General features: G+C 30.9%; 1 protein-coding gene across 3 annotated transcripts in view; it reads left to right on the top strand.

Annotated features, from left to right (window-relative positions):
* Window positions 1-392: 392 nt before the first annotated feature.
* Window positions 393-23009, top strand: part of LOC111639529 (ubiquitin-conjugating enzyme E2Q-like protein 1) — a 29077-nt gene continuing 6460 nt past the window's right edge. The window contains exons 1-2 of one of the 3 annotated variants that reach the window (XM_023385412.1): window positions 393-536; window positions 7744-7918. The gene's annotated coding sequence lies outside the window, so the exon portion shown is untranslated. Of the gene's footprint in view, window positions 537-7733; window positions 7919-21625; window positions 21661-23009 lie in introns of those variants that run through there. The other 2 variants (XM_023385413.1, XM_023385414.1) reach the window with 2 other exon arrangements.

The following is a 23009-nucleotide window of genomic DNA, read 5'->3' on the forward strand; positions in this document are numbered from 1 at the left end:
TTTCAAAAATTTTTCACGTGATACATTCGCTGGTGTATTACAATACAATGGATTTGAATTGTCTTTATTATGTAGGTTAATTATTTTGTAGAAGTTAGAAACCGGTAGTGGACACATCGTAATGTTTTAAGTAATCGATCACTACCAATTTGCTTCCGAGTTAAGGGACTACACGCGTGACGTAATAACATCACTCCAGTGATATTTCGTGAGGGAGCGCTTTTGACGTTCGAAAGTGTTGGCGCGTATTGTCGAAGTTCTGTAATTACCTTTAACCAGTATTTTTTTTAAATACTAATTTACGAAACGATGAATAATCGCATTAAAACGAACCCGGAGAAAGAAGAGGTGTGTGAAAGGTTCGGTAGAAGTGTCATTGAAGTGTCGACCGGAGGTTAGCTTTTTTACAACTTGACAGAGAAAAGAATTTAAGTTGCCCCGAACGGAATGATAAAAGAACCCAATATTATCAAAGAAGTTCAGACGACGTCCTCAATATTTCGGACAAGATAAAGAAATTGGCCCGTCTTACACAGGTATCTTGTTAAGCTTCGTTTTAAAAATTGACTAAAATTGAAGGCTCCCCACGTCTATTAAAGAAAACGCGTGGGTTTCATCTATTTGTGGGTGATTTGGAGTCTAAAATAGAAAAAAAGGGATGAAAATCTGCTTATATTGCAATATTTATTTAATGAGTGAGTTTAAATTAATAATCGGGGAAGTTGAAATACAATAACCACACTGGGGATATTTAACACTAGTGATAGTTGGTGACGGAGTGTGGGGAGTTAATGATGATTTCAATCTTTTCTCTGTAAATACGTTTATTACGTCTGTTTTACCACGGCAAACAATCCGGATGACGTACGATAAGACAAAATTAACGTTTTTGTATTTAATTAAAAATACATCTATAAATTTATTACGTAAAATGTTTTCTTCAATTTTCGACGGGTTCTTCTAATGATAAGTCCTTCGTCAAAACTTTTAGACATCGAATGGCTCGAGGGAAAGAACCTCTTCCATTTTCGTGCTTCGTACTCCCTGGAGAAATTTGAGCCAATTGAAAAGTTTCCAGGTTACGTTTAAATAGTTTTGTTTCTTCTTTCATTTGTTTTATTTTCGACCTCGTCAGTTTTATCGTTTTGTTATTCTTTGTTTGTTTGTAGACCACCAGACACAAAATGAACAAGAGAATAACGGCTATGATGGCAATTCCAAACAACTTCCATACAATAATTTTTATTTCGTCCATCTCGTATGTCATCGTAGTGTTACTATTGTCGGTCTCGTTTCTATCACTATCCATTCTATAAATCAGAATTTTTTGCCCCCTCTTTAGAATGTCTCCATCTTTGGAGTCATCTTTCTCCCAAGTGCTTAAAAGGTGTGATGTTCCTTTCTTATTTTCTCTTCCTTTCGACGTAGCCACTGTTCTCTTCTCTTGTTTATGATTTTCTGAAAAGATCACGTTTCTGTAACTAATTTTCAGCGTGTTTCCATCTGTGACGTTTTCTTCGTTTTCATTTTTCGCGTAATCGATGTCACGTTTCTTTGTCAATGTCTTTTCGTCGTCGACACTCGCTTGTTTGGTCAAAATTTGTGAAACGGTAAGCGAAAGTATGAAGTGAAACGCGAATAAAGTTCTTCCGTATTTCGAAATGCTTATTTTCATTGTTAATTCTTTCGTAATAGTTAATAATTATTGTTGGTATTTAATTGTGATGTAAGCTTAAATTACGCTGAAGTCGCTAAAAGTCAATAGATTTAAAACTTAATAAGAATAATATTTATCGAATAATAATTTAATATAAACAATGCATTTAGTAATTTAGTAATTAAATTGATTTCTTCGTCATCCGAACACCAGCATTGTATTCGAACAATGAATTTCAAGTTCGTTGCAAGGAAGATTTCACATTGTGTTGTTGATTTAGCTCAAATTCCTTATTTATTTATACAGAATTAGTCCAATATACGTAAGGATTGTCGTCATCATCCCGAAGTTTACTAAGCCGATCCTTACAATATTATCAGTGAAGTATAATTAGTAACTTCGGGCAATAAATCTAGTGTAAATGTAAGTTATTTGATCCCGTTATGGCTGTTTAATGTTAACAATCATAAAAGTGTTACGTGAGTGTATTTACTGACAATTATATATCTGAAATTACTACTATACTGTATTGGCAATATTTGATCAATGGCGGTTTCCGACTCTGTTGAAGGAACTACCTCCTAGATCTTCAATCAGTAGGTTAGTATTGATAGATACCTCAGTTTCCTCACTTTAACTTCCCGATCGATTCAATGAAATGAGGCTTACAAGCCTCGGTACTGAATGACCTCCTACTCAATGTACTGTATATATTTCTAATTTATACAGCTGTATTTTATAACTGTAAAAGGATTATATATATTTTTAACTCTTTAACCACACTTATATCGTTTGTAAGGTGTTTATAAGAAATAAAACATTTCAATTCACCTGGGGAATTTTTACATGTCCCCCCTATAACTTTGTTGATTTTTTCGTTTTATATGAATTCCATGTTGTACGAGTCACTTATATTTTACAAATACGTGTGCCGGGCTATGAATGGCTCACGTATTTGTAAAATCTAAGTGACTCGTACAACATGGAATTCATATAAAACGGAAAAATCAACAGTGTTATAGGGGGGTCGACTNTACTCGCATCACCAGAGCCCATTTCTTACCATTTTTATCACTCCCTCATCATTACATCTCGCAAGATATAATAAAATATACTATAAACAGCTCCTAGATATTTTAAAATTTTACATCATTTAATATAATTCTTTCCCATAAACCTCTATATAGCGCTTAAATCTTGAATTGTTAACACGACCTTACAATATTTATCGATTTTGTATTTACTACTCCATCCTTCATCGTCACCAGCCAAAAAATTTATCCAAAATTCGCTTTAAATAATACCATTTTCTAGCTTCGTAAATAAATCCTCTCGTTGTTACGTTCTCCAACCCCCGATTTAACGTTTCGTAAAGGAAAAACAGAGATAATAAAAATATTAATTTATTTTCATATTTGTTTTCCGAATTGAATTTATTTTCTGTTCGTAGAAATTTTAATTATAAATTTTATATTAAATAATTCAATATTTGCTGTTAGAGATTTTAAGTGCTGTCTACTTTATTTTTAAAAAATTAACGAGGTTTTTTTTTTTTTTTTTTTAATAAATAAGATCCGTATTTAATTCGCTAGAAATATTTTTATTGGTTAATTCGAATTCAAAAATAACGGTTATTACGTGAAATGTACGTTTTAAATAACGATTTAAATTCGATTAAGCGAATAGGATGGACGAATCTATTATTAATGTCTGTTATTGGTTTTTTTTAAATTTGAAAGGAACGAATAAAAGCTCGTGGGCGTTTCTAACGGCTACAACGTTACGTTATTTATTTATTTTTAAATTTAAAATGCTTCGAGCTCTTTTATTTTATTTATTTATTATTATTATTGTGTGTGTGTAGTTATCGAATTATTTAAATTGTAAACAAGTGTGGAGGCGTTTTCAAATATCATATTTACTTTACTTAAGTACACGAATAGGAACATAGTGTTATTTTTTTCACTTAAAATAATTAATATTAAGTAAATTTCTTTTCAAATAGTTAATTAAAGAAAATTTTCCCCCTTGTTTATCGGTCTTCTCGTTATTTTATAATGGAAATTTACTCAAAAAGTCATTGGAATCAGTAAGGAAATGTAGATGATGGTGTAATTACTGCACAATATTGGTGAACAACGTGTATCAAACTGTAAAGATAAGCTTCAATTTAGTACCATTATTTATTTACTTCCGGAACCGGAGCTAAACTGAAGTACTGTACTTCAAACAATAAGATTATATGTTTACATGCGGTTTGTAATGGAAAGTCATTTATTTAAATAATTTGCAGTTAGTGAAGGACATCAAATTTAATACTTATGGGGAGGATCAGTTTACAATTATTTATTAAAACTTCGTGCGGGTTTTGTTATTTAGAGGGGCATTATATCGAAGTTCGGTAATCGTCATTTTGTTTACTGTTGTCACTTAAATAAAATCGGTTCTTATAATAAAGAAAACAGTTTTTTAAAGTATTTTAGAGTTTGTTAAGAATTAAGAACAACTTCCTTGTAACGGATTAAGAAAGATTTAGGACATCGTGTTGCATTCCACTTATGAAACTTAACAATATTATAGTATTGTAGCGTTAATTCTTCGACTTCTAAAACTTCTTTCAGCTTAAATTCTTTTGGTTTTTGAAAATGTTTTTAATTAATGTTTAGAATTACTCCTAAATCTTAGAAATTCTCTATAAGATGTCGAGTTAAACAAGACGACTTGTGTGTAAAAGTTCATTTCGTAATGGAAGTAACGCCATATTTGTGTGTTTTCTTCGTAATTCTCTTGATTTATATTTTTGTAATCATTTATGTCAATTATCAAAATCGTCTACCAATAGGAGAGCACGATAACTCGCGTGAATTCTTGTAATTGGTTTATTTACATTCGAACGAACAAATAGAAGTTTTATGTCTATTTCATCGTCTCATTAATGGCTTATTTAGTTTTAAAATGAACAAATAAAGTCACGGGGGTGTGTCCATTCGAAAATAACATTTCATCATTGGTTTATTTGAATTTAAATAGGCGAATGAGGACGCGTACATTTTTTTTCGATGATATTAATGTATATAATGACCCTCGTTTTGCGTAACATAAAGCACACCTTTCCGACTTCTGCTCGTGTTCTATAACTTCATCTTCGATACGATCTTTAACAAATGGTTAATTTTAACTACAGTCACGTGAAGCGGGAGATGTGGACGTCACACAAAATGACACGTTCATCGATTAATTACCCGTAAACTAGGTAAATTGATTTTGAAGAGAAATTTTCACAATAAATTCAACCGACTAAAATATAATTAGCGGATCGATACGGTTTACTCTTAGATCTCGACCTCTGACCTTGAGTTCACCTTGGACATTTTTTAAACTTTCTTTTCGAACAGATTTGATTAATCTTCTTCCGTTTTCCAGCTTTTTCTCGTTAAAAATTTACTCTTCACGCGTGAACGACAATTTCGTCAAAATCGAATTAATGGGCGCGTGATAATGACGAATCATTTTTTGTTTCCTCTCTCGATCACGTTTATTATTTTCTATTTATCATCCTTCCTAACATTTCTATCATCATTAAAACCATTTTCTACCTCTTTTTATTATTATTAAAAACGTTTCTATCATCATTACAGCCGTTTTTTCTCATTGTTAAATCACCAGAATCTATTACTTATCACATCTATCATCATTAAAGCCATCTTTTACCTTTTCCTTCATTTTTTTTTCTTATGTATCTATCAAAGTTAAAGTCATTTTTACCATTACTCGCATCACCAGAGCCCATTTCTTACCATTTTTATCACTCCCTCATCATTACATCTCGCAAGATATAATAAAATATACTATAAACAGCTCCTAGATATTTTAAAATTTTACATCATTTAATATAATTCTTTCCCATAAACCTCTATATAGCGCTTAAATCTTGAATTGTTAACACGACCTTACAATATTTATCGATTTTGTATTTACTACTCCATCCTTCATCGTCACCAGCCAAAAAATTTATCCAAAATTCGCTTTAAATAATACCATTTTCTAGCTTCGTAAATAAATCCTCTCGTTGTTACGTTCTCCAACCCCCGATTTAACGTTTCGTAAAGGAAAAACAGAGAGAAATTTACTTTTTTTTCGGCAGTTTTTTTTTGATTTTAATGCCCAGTCGTGTGTGTTCTCTTTCGATTTTATGCTAATTAATTATTCATTATTCAATTTATTTTTAGATTTTTAGTTGAACTCGGATCTTACGAAGTGTATTAAATTATCTTCTCTAATCTCTTTTGTACTATTTATCTACTTACTTATGAATAAATTTCTCATAAGTAACACTTAAAAATATAACCCTCGTAGGGATTTATTAACGCTAATGATAATTATTATCCAAATTCCGAATCGTAAAAGCTTATTAAAGTGCTTTGAATTTCGAACACATGCCACTAACTTAATTATAAATCTCGTATTTTGATATAAAGTATTAAACAATTGATGTATTATGACGCAAAATATACATAATCTCTTCTCTCCGTTACGTCACGCGTGGTGTAGTTCGCGTATTGTGTCTTGGCACGACCGCATCAATCGCTATAACGTCACGTTTTAATTATACACATTAAAAGACGGTATCTGTATGACGTCAGCGGGTAGCCAAACTTTCTCGTTATTACGTCACTAGAATTGATAAAGTAACTAACTATATAGTCATTCCCCAATGGTAATTAATTAATTTAGTAGATTCCATAGTCTGGCATAATGGTTCATTAGCATAATAGAATATACTTGTACTGCGCCATATTGCGCTGTGTTTGTACAGTACAGTACAAATATTCCGGTGTTGAAAGTATTATAGAAAATTGTTATTTTCAGTAATTGTGACGTAGACTAATTACGGTCTTCCTATAAAAATCACTCATAATTTTATAACAATAGTATAATTTTATGATTATGACGTAATATAATAAAATTCGTTTTTATTGTTACGTCTATAAGCTTTATGACGTCATAAAGAGAATGTCACAATTTTTTTAAACACTAGAAACAAAGAAAATTATTAATTTTAATTATAGAAAAGTTGGTGTAAGGCTGATAAAGAAAAGACTGGACAATTGATAATGAATTATTCTGTGTCTTTTGTATAACAGAAAATAATAAAGGAGTTGTGAAGTCAGAGAGATACACTATCAATGGTGTGATATTGTCTGATATCACACTAATAAAAATTGTTTTTATTACAGAATTTGCCGTGTTATTTCGCTCGTGTAAATTGTGCCATGAATAATGAAAGTGTATAGTTTTATGACGTCGTAGTTACTAAAATTTCATAACGTAATATAATTATCTGTTTAGATTATAAAAGAATGCGGTAAAATATTGTCACGTGATCAGTTTGATCGATCAATTTCTCCAGAAAAAAAAATGATCAGTGACGTCAGATTAATCACGAAAAAGTGACGTTAAATTCTTGAGCCATTCGTCTTATTATTTAACGTAAATCCGACGTCACAGAATGTAATTAAAACACTAGTGTGACGTATTGTATGACATAGGATAGTGTCAGATTTTTGGCTTACTGTATTTAAAATTCATTATTTTACGAAATAACCTTTAAAGATTATTAATGTAACGTCACAAAACATCGAATCAATTTTTCGATTTATTGTTGTAATGTTAGGCGCAGTAAATACTAGTGTGACGTCTAGAACACAATTCAAACGTATATAATGAGGTCACAGAGACCGAATCAAATATCATGGTAAAAACTGACGTCATACACACACACACACACAAAGCATTAGTTTTCATTGTGAGAGAGATAAAATGTGGTGTGTGATTTAACAGCATCGAATACTCGTTTGGTCTATTGAAAAATCGCGTGAATCTCGACCGTATCTAAATATATAATGTGACAAACGGGAATTTAATGTTTTTATTAACGATTTAAACGCCATAAAATCGACTAGCGTTAAAAAAAAATAAAAATAGCATTTAAAATATTAATTAAAATTTAAAAAATTCGAGTAATGTATCTTTTTTTCGCGTTAATTACGAACGTGACAAATAACACCTGTCGGTATTTTCTACAGGACACAATCGCTGCTGTGACGTCACGGATGCTAACCTCGTTCTCGTCGTTTTCCTTTTCTCCTCTGCTATTGACTAAACAGGGGGAATAGCACATGCCGTACAGAGGAGCCGACCACAAGGAGAAACTAGCTTCAATCTCGACAATTATCTGCTATTTTCGACCGAGTTAACGAGGTAAGTTGACATTTTTTTTTTAACGATTATAACCCTCGGGAAACGTTCTATCTACATCTTTAACCATTTCGATTGATCGTTAGTGATGGGCTTAGAATGCAAATTACATTGTTTTATGACGTAGTATCGATACGTAACAATAGAATTTAGATCTAAATACCTAAAGTAGTTCCTATGTTTAGAGATGGAGGTTAGCTGTTAGGGCGTTTTTGAGGTCAGAGGTTAATGCTGCAGATGGTGTGACGTCTGGCACGTGTGTCGAAGGTGAAACGTTCCCATTGGATCGTTTTGAATATTACTCGATTTGCATTTTTTTCTTGTTTACTTGTTCGTCCATTTTTTTTGCTACTTGAACAATTAAAAATAAACAATTATTTTCCAATTTATAAAGATATTTTGTGAATTGACAGACCTAGAAAACTACGTAATTAACCTTTAATTTTCTAAGAAAAATGGTGTTTTTGGAAATCAAAAACCGCTGTTTATTTGTTTATATTTCAGATTTTAATTAATTTCTTAATTTTTTTTTTTACATGCTTTAAGTGTTAATTAAAAATAAACACACCAAAAGATTATTCGAATGTATACAGTCGACCCCCTATAACACTGTTGATTATTCCGTTTTATATGAATTCCATATTGTACGAGTCACTTACATTTTACAAATACATGAGCCGTTTACAGCCCGGCACACGTATTTGTAAAATCTAAGTGACTCGTACAACATGAAATTCATATAAAACAGAATAATCAACAGTGTTATAGGGGAGTCAACTGTATATAGCCTAAGTATTGCTATTACTGTATTAAATAACACATGATATCATAAATATAAGTTATTTTACATATATTTCTATACGAATTTTAGCTTTATATAATACAACGAACACCACAAAAATACTTCCCACGTTAACAAGGAGAGTAAACAAAGATTTGTCTGTTGTTTATTCGTAAAATACTTCATAATTTTCATAAAAAGAACAACACTCTGACGTGTGTATCGAATTATACAATACACTAAACCTTAGTAACAGCTGCAATTTGAAAAATTGTCTGTCTGACTGTCTGTCTGTGTGGGTGTCCTTAATCTCGAGAACGGGGTTAGATAGATAAAAAATAAGACCAGATATAGAAAGCTTACGGATAGGAGGCTTAAAAAAACCGGAAGTTACGTTATTTCAAGTCAAAAATTGTTTCCTGTGACGAGTTAGATGACGGCACGTCTCTGTTGTTAACAGGAAAAGTATAATGTACAGGGGCAAGACACTACTAATTTCGGGTGGAGAGCATATATTTTAAATTAAATAAATTTAAAAAATATGATTAAAAATTAATAAATAAATAAATGATCTTTTTGGATTTTATATTACGCTTTTTTTAATAGGAGAATGTAAGAAAGAAATGTTTTAAACAAAATTAAGTTCGTTATAGTTTAGAAACTTTAAAAATTAATAGCCGTTGTCGTACAAAATTGTTAAATTTAATAATACTTTAAAGCTCTAGTGTATTGTAATATACGTTTATAACGAAATTTCATTACGCCATTTTAGCTGCGGGCCTATAATTTTGTGTTATGGAAATTTCTGTGAAATTAGTCGAATGTCAGAAATTTAATTTAATGTCCGTTAAGCTGAAAGCCTATCAAACACGAAACAATCAACAATTTTCCAAAACAATGAGGAAATTTGCATATATGAACTTAAACGTGCCGACACTAAAATTTCGTGACGGATGATTTTACTCTTCGAAATTCTGTTGAACGAATTGATTTTTATTATTTTTTTTAACTTAAAATTTAAGGAAAAACAGACGAAATCGTCAAATAATAATAACAAGTTTTTGAGTTTAATTTCATTGAATTAATTTATTAAATATCTTTAAACTTTTTTTTGTCTACATTTTGACCAATCCGAATCGATTTTCAACTGTTTAGATTAATGAAATTTGAAAAATTACGATTAACTTTCAAGCTAATTGGTAAATATTTTATTTACGTCAGAGATTTTGCTCATAAAAATTTTAAAATTAATTAAAAGATTTTCAGTTAATTCGTTAAACAATTCTCTTTAGAATGTTTTTTGTTTTATTTATTTAAAATACGGATTTAAATTCGTATCGAATTCCAAACAATCTAAAAATATCTAAGTAATTTACTAATTAATGAAATTTCTAATTTTCTTAAAGAGATTTTCACGTCTAAAATTACTATTTTCGAAGTTTTCTTAATCATAGAAATGAACATTTTTAGACATTTCTCATTCCACGCTGTCGTTTTCGATTATTTTTAACGTAGAGATGAGCAACTTTGGGAAAAACCCCGTTTGTTTTCCCCCGAAAAAAAAACCAATTTTAATGTTTGTTTCCCCCAATTGTAACATTTGTTTTTCACCAAAAAAAACCCAATTTTAACGTTTGTTTTTCTCCAAAAACTCCCCAATTTTAACGTTTGTTTCTCCCCAATTTTAACATTTGTTTTTCCCCAAAAACCCCCCAATTTTAACGTTTGTTTTTCTCCAAAAGCTCCCCAATTTTAACGTTTGTTTTTCCCCAAAAACCCCCAATTTTAACGTTTGTTTTTCTCCAAAAGCTCCCCAATTTTAACGTTTGTTTCCCCCAATTTTAACATTTGTTTTTCCCCAAAAAAACCCCAATTTTAACGTTTGTTTTTCTCCAAAAACTCCCCAATTTTAACGTTTGTTTCCCCCAATTTTAACATTTGTTTTTCCCCAAAAAAACCCCAATTTTAACGTTTGTTTTTCTCCAAAAACTCCCCAATTTTAACGTTTGTTTCCCCCAATTTTAACATTTGTTTTTCCCCAAAAAAACCCCAATTTTAACGTTTGTTTTTCTCCAAAAACTCCCCAATTTTAACGTCTGTTTCCCCCAATTTTAACATTTGTTTTTCCCCAAAAAAACCCCAATTTTAACGTTTGTTTTTCTCCAAAAACGCCCCAATTTTAACGTTTGTTTTCCCCAATCTTAACATTTGTTCCCCCCCAAAAAAACCCTAATTTTAACGTTTGTTTTTCCCAAAAAACAATTTTGACATATGTTTTCGATGTTTTTTGATGTGGGAATTTAGAGAAGTTCATTTTTTCTCTCGGTGGATGCTCGAATTTCTTATTATTTTTCATACAACTTTCGATTTCTTTGATATTTTTAAAAAATTTCTTTATTTTCTAAAGTTTATTTTGAACACGATCGCAATAAAAAAAAACACCCCGATTAGAAACGTGACATACTGCAATATCGAAGTCAAAATTGTTGTAAAAATTACATTAAAAAAAACAATAATAATAATTCTTTCGTGTATTATTGTGTAGAAAAAAAAAACATGTATTTTATTCGCTTCTTTTTAACATTATTTATAATAATCTGCAATTAATTCGAACGAGTCTTTATAATGTAAAATATTTTTTAAACGTTCCTAAAGAAATACACATTGACGTGTTTCGTTTAAAATTCAAACAAGACAAATAAAAATATTTCAAAGTATTTAAATAATTTATGATTTAAAAAAAAAAAATTCGAAATTGCTAAACTCGTAAACTTAATTACTTTTTCTTTTTTTTTTTAGATGTTTTTAAAAAACATTTTATCTTTGGAATAATTATATTTTTCATTTTTATGACATTTCTGTGAGATTTAAAAAATTCTCCACTGGAAAAACATTGTATCAAGTATAAAAAGAATTAAGTTTTTGAACACGAAAAAGGTGGAAATATTATTTTTTTTTTCTCGTAAAAAGGGAGGGACGAATTTGTTCCACTTTCCAAAATAATAAAAAAGAAAATAAATAGTAACAAGAAAAGTATTGTTATCAATAATAAATATAGAAAGAAAGAAGAAGTTACGCGTGACTTTGATGTAAAATTTAATGTAACTTTAGTGTAATTTCTTGTGTATTTTAGGGCCCTTTTAGGCTACATCTTCTGTAATGATTTCTGTTTTTCTTATTGTTACGTTATTGCTCGTTTATTTTTGGTGTTATATTTAGTGTTTTATTGTACATTTCTATTCTCTATAACAATGAAATTCTTTACCTTTTCTATTATGTATAATCTATAACTCCTTATTTGTTTTAGTGTTAGTTATCTTTTTAATTTTTGAATAATTAATTAGTATTTCTTCATATAGATATTGTTGTGTTATGAAATCATAACGGAACATGGGTCAAGCGTGATCGAATTCTTAATATATAACTGATACGGGAACATCTTCAGGATTTCCTTTAGACAGTCGACTGCTCTCTCTTTCTAGTTAACGTCATCAAAAGCGGCTCTACCACCGAGTTTGTTGACTATGTTACAAATCGATATTGTATAAAGTATCTTGTTACTGCCCTGTTCTTTCCAGAAACGAACTATCTTCATCGACTGTCGGGGGGTATCTTACCAGCCGTTTGGTTAGTTAATTTACTCTACTCCTTCGGAAATCTCGCGCTATTATTAGAGTACAAAAACATTACTCCGATTTAGGCTCGAGTGTAAACGTCATTTTACTATCACAAGAATAAATTTTAATAGGAAAAAACACACCAAGTAGTTAGTGCTGCCTTGCAAACAGTCTAGCGGAAGAACGATTAGGATAAAATCCCATTAGAAGGGTGGAAATTAACCTTTAGAGATATTGCTTGATACCTCGGTAGCATCGCTTCTCTTATTATATCTTTCACGCTCGGTAGACAGAAGTAACAAATTGGCTTAGTACCAGAAACGGCACCACTTCAATATTCCTGGCACACTTTTTTTTACTACTACGGTTTGAAAATTGTGCTGCTACAAAATAAAATTTTTCCGCTCGACAGGATGCTATAAATTTGAAACTATACTTGGGTCCTTATACTATAAACATCCGGTGTAACACCAGATGATACTGCTTTCCTCCTTTCTACAAATTTTATAATAGTTATAATGTCTTCATGATATCTAAGTAAAGATATTACTACTCTGGTAACAATACCCCCTATAACACTGTTGATTATTNCAGTTAATTCGTTAAACAATTCTCTTTAGAATGTTTTTTGTTTTATTTATTTAAAATACGGATTTAAATTCGTATCGAATTCCAAACAATCTAAAAATATCTAAGTAATTTACTAATTAATGAAATTTCTAATTTTCTTAAAGAGATTTTCACGTCTAAAATTACTATTTTCGAAGTTTTCTTAATCATAGAAATGAACATTTTTAGACATTTCTCATTCCACGCTGTCGTTTTCGATTATTTTTAACGTAGAGATGAGCAACTTTGGGAAAAACCCCGTTTGTTTTCCCCCCGAAAAAAAAACCAATTTTAATGTTTGTTTCCCCCAATTGTAACATTTGTTTTTCACCAAAAAAAACCCAATTTTAACGTTTGTTTTTCTCCAAAAACTCCCCAATTTTAACGTTTGTTTCTCCCCAATTTTAACATTTGTTTTTCCCCAAAAACCCCCCAATTTTAACGTTTGTTTTTCTCCAAAAGCTCCCCAATTTTAACGTTTGTTTTTCCCCAAAAACCCCCAATTTTAACGTTTGTTTTTCTCCAAAAGCTCCCCAATTTTAACGTTTGTTTCCCCCAATCTTAACATTTGTTTTTCCCCAAAAAACCCCTAATTTTAACATTTGTTTTTCCCCAAAAACCCCCCAATTTTAACGTTTGTTTCCCCCAATTTTAACATTTGTTTTTCCCCAAAAAAACCCCAATTTTAACGTTTGTTTTTCTCCAAAAACTCCCCAATTTTAACGTCTGTTTCCCCCAATTTTAACATTTGTTTTTCCCCAAAAAAACCCCAATTTTAACGTTTGTTTTTCTCCAAAAACGCCCCAATTTTAACGTTTGTTTTCCCCAATCTTAACATTTGTTCCCCCCCAAAAAAACCCTAATTTTAACGTTTGTTTTTCCCAAAAAACAATTTTGACATATGTTTTCGATGTTTTTTGATGTGGGAATTTAGAGAAGTTCATTTTTTCTCTCGGTGGATGCTCGAATTTCTTATTATTTTTCATACAACTTTCGATTTCTTTGATATTTTTAAAAAATTTCTTTATTTTCTAAAGTTTATTTTGAACACGATCGCAATAAAAAAAAACACCCCGATTAGAAACGTGACATACTGCAATATCGAAGTCAAAATTGTTGTAAAAATTACATTAAAAAAAACAATAATAATAATTCTTTCGTGTATTATTGTGTAGAAAAAAAAAACATGTATTTTATTCGCTTCTTTTTAACATTATTTATAATAATCTGCAATTAATTCGAACGAGTCTTTATAATGTAAAATATTTTTTAAACGTTCCTAAAGAAATACACATTGACGTGTTTCGTTTAAAATTCAAACAAGACAAATAAAAATATTTCAAAGTATTTAAATAATTTATGATTTAAAAAAAAAAAATTCGAAATTGCTAAACTCGTAAACTTAATTACTTTTTCTTTTTTTTTTTAGATGTTTTTAAAAAACATTTTATCTTTGGAATAATTATATTTTTCATTTTTATGACATTTCTGTGAGATTTAAAAAATTCTCCACTGGAAAAACATTGTATCAAGTATAAAAAGAATTAAGTTTTTGAACACGAAAAAGGTGGAAATATTATTTTTTTTTTCTCGTAAAAAGGGAGGGACGAATTTGTTCCACTTTCCAAAATAATAAAAAAGAAAATAAATAGTAACAAGAAAAGTATTGTTATCAATAATAAATATAGAAAGAAAGAAGAAGTTACGCGTGACTTTGATGTAAAATTTAATGTAACTTTAGTGTAATTTCTTGTGTATTTTAAGGCCTTTTNATTTAAGCCATACAGCTTTATACTGTATTTTCTATTGAACTTTACTATAATATATGGCGAAGATTTGTTTCTATGGCAGCACGTTTCTCTTATAGATGATGTCAGACTTCTACATAGCAACACGACAAACGTATTTTATATCATTTCGAGCGAATGATAAGAGTTGTAAGCTTACGTACGGTGTTACACTTACGTTGTTACTATGGTAGTATCGTTGGTGTTGTAAAAAGATACGGGGGAATCGGATTATTTACAATTAAATATAAAAGAAATTCTAGAGTTAGTACACAATAGTCGATATAAATGTTGCTATGGTAACATAGCGCAAGACTTCATTGCGGTAAATTATGACTTTTGTGTGAAAGAATCGTGTAATGTTATTATGTTCGCACTTAATTATATTAAAATTTTTAATATTTTATTGTTGTAGTAAGAGAGTTAAATAGGAATTGATATGTGAAATGTATTTAATCGGTATGACATAGACGAAAATCTTAATACTATAGTAACACAAGAAATAGTGTTTATAGTACTGTATTAATTATATTACAGTGCGGATAATTGTCATAGAAATATGAAATTATAATTCATTTATCGATATTAAAATAGCATTATGTTACTATAGTATCATTAAAATGTAATTAGTGCCACGCTAGACTATTTTAAAACGGGTAGTAGTAGTTACGAATTTAAAAGAGTAACACTTTTATAAATATACCGAATGATTTAAATAAAATTTTATTGTCGGAATAGCCACATCAAACTGCCAACAACGGACAAACAACCTTTCAAAGGAGTTATTTATTACCTTTTTGTTCGGTAAAATATATATATATATAACTTCCACCAAAAGCAATTTATTACCTAAAGAGCAATGATACTATAGCTGTGTTTTTATTATTAAAAAGAAAACTTCGTGTTCTCTTAACTTTAATATTTAAAGCTTACAAATGTTTGTGAGCTAAATTCGGTGCCATTTTGTTACTGTAACAGCAAGGATGCCAGAAAAATTGCACGCAATACTTCGTCGATAGACTATACGTAGGGAAGAATTCATCAGTTATGCTAATAGTACGCACGTTTAATAGTTGTTAAGCTAAAATACTACACATTCTTCTAAGAATAAACCAGTATACAGTCGACCCCCCCTATAACACTATTGATTATTCCGTTTTATATGAATTCCATGTTGTACGAGTCACTTAGATTTTACAAATACGTGAGCCGTTTACAGCCCGGCTCACGTATTTGTAAAATCTAAGTGACTCGTACAACATGGAATTCATATAAAACGGAATAATCAATAGTGTTATAGGGGGGGTCGACTGTATACTGGTTTATTCTTAGAAGAATGTGTAGTATTTTAGCTTAACAACTATTAAACGTGCGTACTATTAGCATAACTGATGAATTCTTCCCTACGTATAGTCTATCGACGAAGTATTGCGTGCAATTTTTCTGGCATCCTTGCTGTTACAGTAACAAAATGGCACCGAATTTAGCTCACAAACATTTGTAAGCTTTAAATATTAAAGTTAAGAGAACACGAAGTTTTCTTTTTAATAATAAAAACACAGCTATAGTATCATTGCTCTTTAGGTAATAAATTGCTTTTGGTGGAAGTTATATATATATATATTTTACCGAACAAAAAGGTAATAAATAACTCCTTTGAAAGGTTGTTTGTCCGTTGTTGGCAGTTTGATGTGGCTATTCCGACAATAAAATTTTATTTAAATCATTCGGTATATTTATAAAAGTGTTACTCTTTTAAATTCGTAACTACTACTACCCGTTTTAAAATAGTCTAGCGTGGCACTAATTACATTTTAATGATACTATAGTAACATAATGCTATTTTAATATCGATAAATGAATTATAATTTCATATTTCTATGACAATTATCCGCACTGTAATATAATTAATACAGTACTATAAACACTATTTCTTGTGTTACTATAGTATTAAGATTTTCGTCTATGTCATACCGATTAAATACATTTCACATATCAATTCCTATTTAACTCTCTTACTACAACAATAAAATATTAAAAATTTTAATATAATTAAGTGCGAACATAATAACATTACACGATTCTTTCACACAAAAGTCATAATTTACCGCAATGAAGTCTTGCGCTATGTTACCATAGCAACATTTATATCGACTATTGTGTACTAACTCTAGAATTTCTTTTATATTTAATTGTAAATAATCCGATTCCCCCGTATCTTTTTACAACACCAACGATACTACCATAGTAACAACGTAAGTGTAACACCGTACGTAAGCTTACAACTCTTATCATTCGCTCGAAATGATATAAAATACGTTTGTCGTGTTGCTATGTAGAAGTCTGACATCATCTATAAGAGAAACGTGCTGCCATAGAAACAAATCTTCGCCATATATTATAGTAAAGTTCAATAGAAAATACAGTATAAAGCTGTATGGCTTAAATAGACAGCAATATACACGAAAACTTAACATATAAAATGCCACGTTAGTAGTAAATTATTAAGTAAAATTGTTTATTAAATTAATACTAACGATTGGGTTACGTCTTCTATAATAATAATTTGAGTAATTTATAGAGTAACATCGCAACGTTACTTTCAATAGTGAAATAAATATCGAGCGGCCATCATTACGCCGTTACGGCAACAAAACTTTATTGCTAAAGTTTCCAAATTACTTGTATATAGTATCTGTTCGATCGAAGGTGACTTTGTCGACGAAGTTACACTATTACGTTGTCGTTATCGTAACAAACTTTTCTTCGTAAAGTTTCCAATGCTTTTATATATAATAATAATAATAATGGGAGTAACCTGTGAAGTAATAATAATTGCGATGAAAAATGAAATTTTCACGCGATATCCATATTGCTTAGTAATTAAAACTCTAGCTACCATTTTTAGTAAAGGAATCGATTTTTCTCTTCTCTCTTTCGCTCAATTTGCATATTTATCAGTCGATGCGTAAACTCGACAAAACTTGTGCAAATATAAACGATTGTGTAAATAAAATTTGCATGCAGATTATTACAAATAGGAAAAATTCACGCGAAAATAACTTATAAACACGTATTGCAATGTCCCTCCCCTTTTTTTGCTAAATGTCATGTTTCCTAAGAAAACAACTGTGAGAAAAACGTTATCTTTTATTGATTTTTGCAATAAATCACAGAAATCTAACAATAAAAACTGATACAGTAGTGTATCATATGGCATTATCGATGATTGCGACTCTCACGAAACTACAATTCGAGAGTCAACATATGTATTTCTTTGGGCTTTTTTTGATTGTTTTATTATACGAGGTACAGTCGACCCCCCTATAACGCTGTTAATTTTTCCGTTTTATATGAATTCCATGTTGTACGAGTCACTTAGATTTTACAAATACGTGTGCTGGGCTGTGAACGGCTCACGTATTTGTAAAATCTAAGTGACTCGTACAACACGGAATTCATATAAAACGGAATTATCAACAGTGTTATAGGGGGTCGACTTGTATATCAATAATTGCTACTGAACTAATAGAAAATATTCCTGTATTTAATATGAGGTTAAATATGAGGAATATATAGCAACGTAATTGTCTTATATAAACTTAATTACTCTTCTCTTAGGTTACGTATCTTATAATTAACTCACTGCTTTCCGGCAACACGAGAGTGGAAACATTATATGTACTGTACAATCTATTGCTTTAAAGTGAAGCTATTTGACTTTACAGCGAATTAAATTCGTAACGCAACTATACTTATTTGTACTACATTAATATTAATGTTTCATCTCTTTCGCTCGAATAAAGTTCAAAAGTCAAATTACAAGACTAAATACAGGGAGAAAAATATTTGTTCTCTAATTAGTACTGTTGTAGTATTAGTTGTAAACACTTGACAGAACGTGATGGATTGATTCGTTATGTTAGATTATTCTCCAATTCGACCCTTTTGGATCATAGGTCAAGTGTTTGTAATTCGGATGGGGTGTCCGTTTGTTTGTCGCGATGTTTGAATTAATAAAAATCTTGTTTCCAAAATTACATCCGGTCCTACTTCGATTTTAATCGGAAAATTGTAACAATAGCTTCTAAGTTAATTTAAGCAATTTGAAAGTGTATTGTTTTGACATTTGTTTTGTTTCAATTACTTTCCTTTCGGAAATAAATTACATTTTCTTAATTAAATTCTTCTGGAATAGTTAATAGTCGGGAATATATTGGGAATTAAAGATCCCTTGTGTATTAAATTGCGATACGGTTTGAATGGTTCGAAACACCATCGAATCAGTAAAATATTACTAAATTTTTATAAAAATCTAAACATTAGAATTTCAGTTAGAAAGGTAAATACAATAGCGTTCTGTGTGTCTGTCAGTACTCGAAACGTGTCCGCTGGAGATGGAGGACGAACAAATTGATCAAATTTAAGAATTAATTTTATGTGTTCAAATTACGTTGTCGTTTGTGAGATTGTCCATAAATCTTGATTATTTCTAGTATAAAATTAAGTTTTATTCGTAACATTGCAATTTAATCAAAATTTTATTACTTTAAATTGGTCATATTTATTGTTTATTGCTAATACAGTAAATTTTAAGCAAATGTAGCGGTAATGCCTTAGTTGCAGCGTTTATTCTCTTATTTACAGAGTAAAGTTTTATAAATAAATAAAGTTACTTTGCTTATTAGCACTTAAGTAGTTGACCTAAATCGAAGATGCCACTTACTAATGGAAGATTGATTAGCTTCAGTATATTATGTCTACAAAAACGTGACGCAATTTTGCAGATAGAATTTTAATTATTTACTTAATAAACATTAAAATTCTATCTTGGTAACTAGGTACAGTACGTTGTGTATTATTAACTCGACTTTAAAATATATATAGGCCTATATTACAGAAAAAATAGATCGAAATATCAATATATACAGTAATTAGAATTACAGTAAGTATATTTATTGTGTTACTGTAATAGAAGGGGACATATTATTAAGCTCTAACGCTTGATGTATCAAGAAATGAAACCGCTCTTTATTGTAAGATAATGGTGTTGATACAGTTCTACTTCATATACTGTTATAACAATAAAAATGTTTCCGTAAATTGTGATATTGATCGATTTGGGATGAGAGATTTTATAAAGGATTGTTACTGAAAAGGGAATCTAATAATAGTTTAAAAATTTATTGCTCTAGTAATAGTAGTAGCCACTTATATTCTGGTGTCATTATAGAATAATTCATCGCCATATCTATTAAAGTCTAACCTTGTTACTCTAGTCTTCTTCCATTGTCTAACCACAAATTGTTATCGAGGCAGCACGGCTGCAAATTTAATAGTCTTTTTATAATTGTAGATGAATACTACTGTATAATAATTGCTTCGGAATAGAGTAATTATACGATTCTTTGCATAGTAATAAGTGATTTTAAAACTGTACACTCGGAATGAATGAATGAATGCCGAAAATTCGGAAACGGTTGAATGACGAATGCGTTTAAACCGTGGCGTGACCAATCAAGATACTGTATATTTAATCACGTGTCAATTGCGCGTTATTAAATCTTATGGCGGTGACATCTTTTCCGATCAGGTGGCCTAGCGAGATTTGTCGTGACGTTTCGAATCGATGGCCCGTAAAATGGGATTTAGCGCCAATTGGTTGGCTGAAAAAAAGTATATATATAGTAAGTGTCCAGCCACGTGATCGTTTCGTTGATCACGTAAATCTTCTTACAATTCTCGAGTAACGAATTCGACCCTATTTATTTAAACGTGCATGTAAATACCGAATAAAAAGTTCTATTGTTATGTCAACTGTTTGTAAGGCGTCACGTTTGCGCCGTTTTTCTTATCTGGTCGAGACCTCGCCCATCAACGATATTAATTTACGTTTGCCCAGAGAGAGAGTGGCACGAAAAGGGTTTAATTTCTTTGAGCACGTGATTAATTCCCTGTTTTTTTTTTCTTTACTCCCGTTGTTCACGCGAATCGGCATCTTTACGCGAGTCACGTAAAATTCACATATTTCTGTGCAAATCGCGTTATCGATTGCCGCCCCCGTTGTAATTTTGTATCACGGCAATCCGTACAGACAATGCCATTTAAATGTCTGTTTTGTGGAAGAGAGGGAGACAGGCTATTAACCGCCTTGTTATTCATGAGGTTATTATTTCCTCCCGTTATTACTTCTTCGAGTTTCTCCGGATGCAATTAGGGTAAACGAACGTCAAGACGAGTAAATTGAATAGCAAATTGCTATTTCTATAAACGATCTAAATGTAAAATGTTTCTCGTTTTGTTTTTTTTTTTTCTTTTATAATTAAAATAAACTAGAAGCTAAATGAGATACATAACACTCTACCACCACCACCACCCACGTAAACAGTACATACGCGGTGTCAAAGTTCTACGGGTCGTGATCTATTCTTTCTGGAATAGGGTATTGTATTATTGATGCGTTTATGGTACGGTTCGTCGCTTATCGCCGTCGTTTTGTTCGTTTAGTTTCTGTTTCGCTTGTTGCCACCTCTGGTTTGTGTCATTCGGTAGCGAAGTAACGGCAAACGAGGTTGAAAAATGTGCGCTGCTTTTTATCTGTGATGATATAACGCGCGTGTTAAATCACGTGATCCAAACTTTGCACCGGTCGATTCGACACGTCATCAAATAAGCTATCTATCTACCGTCGTAGACAGCCATTTACTCAATTCTTCATCTAGACCGCGACACCACGTAAGAACAGTCCATTTATGGCCTTCGTTGTTTTTATATATAGCTGTATAGAAAATGTTTTATTCAGTAATTTCGCATTTATCGAAAAAGATTTGCAGTAGCCAGACACTAAGTCACAAAACACTTATTCGGCATGCTGTTGTTTCTTTATCTCGAAGTAAAAAAATTACAAAAATGCTTGGATTTTTGAACAAAAATTTCAAATTATCTTAAAAGGTAACGAATTTATCTGAAAAAATTTTTATATTATTATTATTATTTAAAAATTGGGCAATTGTATTGTTTTCTTTATTTATTTATTTTTATTTTTTCCATACCGGTCGTGGGTTCAGTCCACAATGGGGTGAGACAGATGGAACACCCCAGAAAATTTTCTGGAGTGGTTCATTCGAATTCTCAGACATCCACCGCTCGAGTTTGAGTATTTCGAACGGAAAGAAAATTAAAAATAGAAAATTCTGTTTTTCTTCTGTTCGAATTATACCAGACGAAACACTTCATTAAACACTTCATTATACATTTACAGGATGATCCATTTAGAATGCTAATTGCAAAAATATACAAAAATTTGAGATGATTAGAATACTTTCCAGTATTACGACAGCCGAAAAAGTAAAATGGAGATAAAATTCCATGTGTATTTGTTGGCGTTTATTTCGTTTAATATTTCAGGATATGGGGTAAAGATTAAGAAACGAAATTTGGCACGATGTCTTGTATATGAGGGGCATAGATGCAATTATACTTTGCTGGTTAAAGATCGAAGGGGAGGGGAGATAGATAGATGTCATGTGTCATATCTCGAAATGAGTCGGACTTAATGATTTTAATTGTTAACAGCATTTACAATTTTTTCTATAAAACTGGTCTCTATCCTCAAACTTAACCTTGCCATTTTGAAATAATTAATTAATAATAAAAGTTTTTAATAATATACAGTAGATCCCCTATAAGACGGGTTCCTATAATTACGATTTCTATAAGACGGCGAAAAAATTGTGGCGGTATCCGTAAACAACGGTAAAAAAACTCTTATAATTACGTATAAACCGTCATCGGGCAGCCGAACTACTTTCCGCCGTCCAGCGCCACGCTACGGACAGTTTAGGCGGGTAAATTGAGTTTAGTATCGTCTGTACAGTACATATAATTATATATAAATTAGGTACTGTATATATAATTATATATTAACTTAATTTATTGTAACTTTATTATAATTATGTATATATGCTCTCCGCCGTCTAGCGCTACGCTACGGAGAGTTTAGGCGAACTATCGTCTGTACAGTATGTAAATTAGCTACCGTAAGTCTAATACAGTACTGTAATTTTATACATTTCGTGTGAAAGAAACATTCCTTATTCAACGGCGATTAAAATCTATATATATAAAAATGAATGTATGGTTGTCTGTCTGTGTGTGTGTGTGTCATTCATGCATTACCACACCGTTTATCCGGTTGGCGTGAAACTTTGGGAAGTTGTTTAATATACTCCAGCGAAGGTTTGTGGCATAGTACGATTGCCATGAAGCTTTGAAAAGTTTTTTAATTTTTGAATACACTC

The sequence above is a fragment of the Centruroides sculpturatus genome, unplaced genomic scaffold, assembly GCF_000671375.1.
Source record: "Centruroides sculpturatus isolate CEXI.00-Female unplaced genomic scaffold, Cexi_2.0 scaffold1018, whole genome shotgun sequence".
Lineage (NCBI taxonomy): Eukaryota > Metazoa > Arthropoda > Arachnida > Scorpiones > Buthidae > Centruroides > Centruroides sculpturatus.